The sequence below is a fragment of the Wyeomyia smithii genome, chromosome 2 (genome assembly GCF_029784165.1).
Source record: "Wyeomyia smithii strain HCP4-BCI-WySm-NY-G18 chromosome 2, ASM2978416v1, whole genome shotgun sequence".
Lineage (NCBI taxonomy): Eukaryota > Metazoa > Arthropoda > Insecta > Diptera > Culicidae > Wyeomyia > Wyeomyia smithii.
Window position 1 is genome coordinate 151,823,709 of NC_073695.1, and position 6,587 is coordinate 151,830,295.

Here is a 6,587-nt window from a genome sequence, read left to right on the forward strand (position 1 = left end):
CCCTAAGCACGTAGCCCACCACCCATCGGATTTCCCGCCTATTCGCAGCGACATATGGGAGACCGCTCACAGTCGATCGGAGGTGGCGAAAATGCGATCGGCAATCACTTAAAGACGAGGCGAGGGCAGTGACCTCTAGCGGAGGGGAATGACCTGGACAACTGAGTGGGCATAGCGGAATTGACTTGGACATTTGTATTCTGAAAGTCAAGTAAGACAGTCCTTTTAATCCGCTAAGTGAAGTGCAAGGTGCAATTGAAGAGTCAGGAGAAAATAGCATGCCCTAGCCACAATTGTTCGTCAGGTAAATCATCCCCCCCCTCGCCTTCGTCAATGTGAGCTTCGCCAGAAGTATTAACACGGATTCAATTTTCCCTGAATAGAACCCCGTAGTTTGAGCAAAGAAAAAAAAACCAATAAACCCTCAGCATCCCGATTCTTGGCCTAGTTAAGCCCTTTAGGAAAGTGTTGGTGGCAAAGGCCGCAGGAAAACGCGTTGCCGGAACGACAGGAGTGAAACGCAGAGACGGCGTTACTCAGCAAACCGGATAGCGCAGATTGGGAGGAAGGTGAAGCTGCTGCAGGAACCGGGGCCCCGTATGAGAATCCAGAAGTGATAAAGAAGGTTAGATAGATTAAGAAAGTGGGAGAACGTGAACGGCAAATAAAGTATTGTATGCGTAGTACAACGCGGTCTTTCCATCGACAATTCCGAGCATTTCCTTGAATCCTCGGAAAATCGAGATAAGTGTGCCGACCCTGCGGTTTTTGGTTCAGGGAGTCCATACAGCGCTCGCGGCTGTGGCTGGTCGATACTTACAATCGATAGGCTGGTATTTTCTTGGGTTTGGCTCCTGTTAGAAGTTCGATCTCGTGTTGAATTATGTCAGTTCGCCCTAACGCTCCATCCTTCGTCACGGGTAACTGTTGTCAAATATCTTAAAACAACAATATAGTTCACTCTCGAATTTTCCATATATTTCAGTGAAGACAGACAGGGAACACCCCCTCTTGTGGTGAAAAAGGTAACTAAACTCATTGCACAGTGGTACAGTAAGGCAATTTAGGCGGACATGAGCTTTTCGTTGCGATTTTGGTTTGCGGTTTAAAGCCATAGTTTTTGTAAAAAGTTGTTTCTTATACATACTCCTCTATTTATGTGAAAATGAAAATAAGGGTGGTCCAAAAATCAACGAAATAGAAACAAACTACTTGTCTGTTTTATTGGCTCTTATCGGTGAAAATTAAAAAAACAGCTTTATTTCGCGTAACGCGTTTCGGTCTACTATTCTTCGACCATCATCAGACGCCTGAAAATATTTATTACTTTTCATTATAATTTTCTTTTTTAAAACCAACTACACATTTAACACTTACAGTAAGTGTTAAATGTGTAATTGTTTTTAAAAAAGAAAATTATAATGAAAAGTAATAAATATTTTCAGGCGTCTGATGATGGTCGAAGAATAGTAGACCGAAACGCGTTACGCGAAATAAAGCTGTTTTTTTAATTTTAATTTTCACCGATAAGAGCCAATAAAACAGACAAGTAAACGTTCACGGTGATTAATCTAACCAATAGAAACAAACTAACTTATTTTTATTTGCATAAATAATTGTAAACATTCTTTGGCAAACTTGTAGATCAACTAATTCTAAGTAACTTTGTGAAAAACTTTTTTGTAGACATTAAATTTGGTTTCCAAAAACAGTCTTTTCGCTCTATTTTTTCAATTCAAATTTCAAAACAAAGTTTTCTTCGGTAACTTTAATCAAAAATACGTCAATTTTGACGAAAAAACATTGTCGATACATTGTACAGATGAAGAGTTTTCACTATTTCTATTTTAAAAATGGGCCCTTTCAAAATATTGATGTCTCCGTTTAGGGCAAACATAAATAATATTTTTTGGTATCATTTGAAAGAACAAATATTGTATAAATATTGTAAAGAAATACCGTAAGTTGCTTAAAATTAGTTGATCTACAACTGTGCCGATGAAAGTATACATTTATTTCTGCAAATAAAAATGTTAGTTTTTTTATTTAGTCGATTTCAGGACCACCCTAATTTTCATTTGCACATAAAAAATAGACTAAATATAAGGAACAAGTTCTAAGAAAAAAATTTTACTCTAAAACCACAAAATCGCATCGAAAAACTCATGTCCGCCTACATTGCCTTACTGTACCACTGTACATTGTTGTTGAATTTCTGTGAGCGTGTGACATTCTCACACACGAAACTGAATTTACTCAATTTTAGCTTTAGTTGACTCAATTTCATACTTTCACAGAAAAAAATATGTTGTAAATTTCGTGCGTATATTGTTTGTATGTAAATCTAATGCCATTCCGGGAGTTAAATATTGATAATATCATAGATGTAGCTTATCGAGGCACGAAGAAGAAATATTCAAATAATCAGGCCACGACGTGTAAATGGTAAACTAATTCCAAGTTGCTATAGACGTGGTTCCCTGTGTAACTTCACTAGCTCAGATCCATCACGGGAAGCAACTACGAAATGTGCGGCCGTCAAGCTCAAGCTCAATATTATGCATTAAGTTGAAAATTGGAGTTTTCGACTAGCGACATTCGATTTTTCTCTCATACCGTACATTATACCTAACGTCGGAAGTAATGCGCTGTATAGCAAATCAGATGCGCTATACAGCGCACTACTTCCGACGTTAAGTATAATGTACGGTATGAGAGTAAAATCGAATGTCGCTAGTCGACAACTCCAATTTTCAACCTCAATGCATAATAATCAGGCCACGAAGTGTTTAATTAAATGAATGTTTCAATTACCTCGTGGAAAAGATAAAAGGAGAAACCGCACAATGGTTGTCAATAGTCGTATATGGTTGTTGTGCAACTTTTAGCTTAGATAACACTTGAATGTTCTATCAATTTAACAATTTAAGTATGGATACATATCATGTTGTAATTGGTTTAAAAGCTTTATTCTATTATATATATAAAAGATATTCAACAAAACAAACATAATTAGTGATAACAACTGTTATGCAAAAACTATTATTTAATGTTTAGTTTTCTTCGTTTTGAAAGTATTTTTTGTTTTTTTTTATCCCTCCGAATTTTTTGCTCTCGAGTTCTAATCTTCGTATTCATCACTTGCAGCTTTGCTTTAACCAGCATATTTATGTATTTACTAGCTGACCCGGCAAACTTCGTCCCACCTATTTCTGTGTTTAATTCAATAATTTTCAACATCCCAAATTCATTGATTTCTTGCGATTTGTTTATATCGTTTGAAATTATTGGTTTTATCGCAATGACAACATCCTCGACTTTTGCCTTTAGTACATCACCTCTATTCCGAAAACACTCGTATTGGGTGGTATTCAATTATTTTCGTTGTTTTCCAGGAACTGAAAGTGGTCATCTTCGAATTCAATATGGTGTCCAGGGTCAATTCTTGGCTTCTATACATTATTTTAATTACGGAAATATTCATATGCAGTAGTATTTGGTTGTTTCCCAGAAGTTGCCATCTTACAATTCAAAATGGTGTCTGAGGTCAATTTTTAGCTCCATGCAACATTCTGTTTAAAGAAACTCTCATATTGGGTGGTATTTGGTCCCTTTAGGCTATTTTCCAGAAACCGGAAGTCACCACCCTGTATTTTAAAATGACATTTGGAGACAATTTCTGGCCTCTGAGCGTCATTCTGGTTAAAGAAACACCAATAATAGGTGTTATTTAGTCATTTTCGGCTGTTTTACAGAAACCGGAAGTCACCATCTTAGAATTCAAAATGGTGTCTGTGGTCGATTCTAGCTCCTGTGTATCATTCTGGTATCGAAGCATCTCATATTGGATGGAAATCGGCCGGTTGAAGAAATACCCATATTGGGTGGTATTTGGTCATTTTCGGCAGTTTCCCATTCACCGGAAGTCGTCATTTTACAATTCATAATGTTGTCTGAGGTCGATTTGTAGCTTCAGTGCATCATAACAATCCCGGATATACCCATAATGAGTGTTATTTGGTCTTTTGCCACTGTTGTTTAGGAACCGGAAGTCGCCATATTGGATTTCAAAACGGCATTTGGAGACAGTTTCTGGCCTCTGAGCATCATTTTGGTTAAAGAAACACCCATATTTAGTTGTTTTTGGGTCATTTTCGGCAGTTTTCCAGTCACCAAAAGTCGCCATTTTACAACTCAAAATGTTGTCTGAGGTCGATTTGTAGTTTCAGTACATCATCACGATTTCGGAAATACCCATATTGGGTGGTATTTGGTCATATCTCGCTGTTTCTCAGAAACCGGAAGTCGCCATCTTGTGTTTCAAAATGGTGTTCAGAGACAATTTCTGGCCTCTGAGCGTCATTCTAGTTAAAGAAACATCCATATTAGGTTGTATTTGGTCATTTTCGTCTCTTTTCCAATCACTTGAAGTCGCCATTTTACAACTCAAAATATTGTCGGAGGTCGACAAACGTACAAACCGTGGAACACCACCCATGGATTGCCTCATACATAGGCGAAGTTTATTATTATAAAATATTCGGCCGAGTCCACTTCACAATAAAATGTGCATTTTTTTCAGTGTACCCATTAGGGTAATATTATTGTCAAAAGTTACTCTTTTTCGCATGTAGTGTAGAACAAAATCGGAAATGGCGCACCTAGCGGTCGAAAAGGTGACTAACGCTTCTGTCATTTTCAATTTGTCTTTATAATTTCACGTAAGTGAACTATATTGGTATTTAAGATATTTGCTGTTGTACAGCTCGAAAAAGTTCGAATTGAGCGATTTTCGAAAGATGGTGTTCAGTTTTTAAATCTCTTGGGTTTTCCATTAAATTCTCAGGTAATTCAATGGTCGGAATTTCGAGACATTCGTCAATTTCTTCCGGAGGGGAAGGTTCGGTCTGGTTCGCCACTGGTTGCAGCTGGAAACATATTTTCTTCCCCCTTTCATTGAAATAATCTTCAACACGCTAGAGCTCAACCCAGTTCACGGAAGGCGGCTCCGGTGTAGTTGCGGCATCGGACGGTGGAACCAGTTGGAACCCGAATTTCTCGAGGAAATCGATACCAAGTATAAGGTCCTTTTTTCCGGTTTCTGGAAAACAGCCAAAAATGGCCGATTTCCACCCAATATAATAATATCTGGATCTGGAATGATACACAGGAGCTAAAATCGATCGAAATTGTCTTCAAATGCCATTATGAAATTCAAAATGGCGACTTCCGGTTTCGGAAAAACAGCGGCAAACGACCAAATACCACCCAATATGGGTATTTCCGAAAAGCCACAAATCGACTTCAGACAACATTTTGAATTGTAAGATGGCAACTTCCGGTTTCTGGAAAACGGCCTGAAATGGACGATTCCCATTAAATATGAGTATCTCCGGAATCAGAAAGATGGACAGAAGCTAAAAATTGATCACAGACACAATCTTGAATTTTACCATGGTGACTTCCGGTGTCTGGCAAATAGCCGGAAATGACCAAATACCATTCAATATGAATGTTTTCGGAACCAGAATTACGCTCAGATGGAAGAAATTGATTTCACAGGCAGAATGACGACTTTCGGTTTCTAAAAAACAGCCCAAAGTGACCAAATACCACCCAATATGAGAATTCCTAAGCCAGAATGTTGCAAGAAGCTAAAAATTGACCTCAGACACCATTATCAATTGTAGGATGGCAACTTCTGGTTTCTGGAAAACAGCCAAAGGTGGCCGATTCCCGTCTAACATGAGTATCTCCGGATCTAGAATGATACACAGCAGCTGAAATCGACCAAAGGCCCCATTTTGGATTCTAGGTTAACGACTTCCGGTTCCTGGGAAACAGCTGGAAATGATCGAATAACACCCAATATGGGTGTTTCTTCAACCAGAATGACGCGCAGAGGCCAGAAATTATCTTGAATACCATTTTGAAATCCATGATGGCGACTACCGGTTTGTGAAAAACAGCTTAAAATAAAAATCCAATATGAGTATCTCTGGAACCAGAATGATGCAAGGAGCTAACAATTGACCTCAGGCACCATTTTGAATTGCTAAATGGCAACTTCTAGGAAACAGTCGCAAATGACCGAAAAATACTCAATACGAATATTTCCTTTATCGAGATGATGCATAGAAACCAAACATTGACCCTGGATACCGTTTTGAATTTAAAGACGACCACTTTTAGTTTCTGGAAAACAACCAAAATAACTAAATACCTCCCAATATGGGTATTTACGGTGTTAGATTGATGCCAGAAAACCTGCTGAAAATGACCGAATACCACCCAATATTAATATATTCAGAATTAAGGCGATGTACAGAAGCCAAAAGTCGAGGATGTTGTCATTTTGATAAAACCAATCATTTTAAACGATTTGTTATTCGACTTTGATTATATCCTATGACCGATTCGTCGTGCATTTGCAGATTTTAAACTCATCGCCAAGAACCAATGAATTTGGAAAGTTCAAATTGTACGATACCACATTTAAATTATGTTGAGGCCACATATACTGATCAAAGCAGGTATAGCTTTAAATAGTCTTTGAATTTCTTTTCTAGTTATGTTCAAATAAGTCA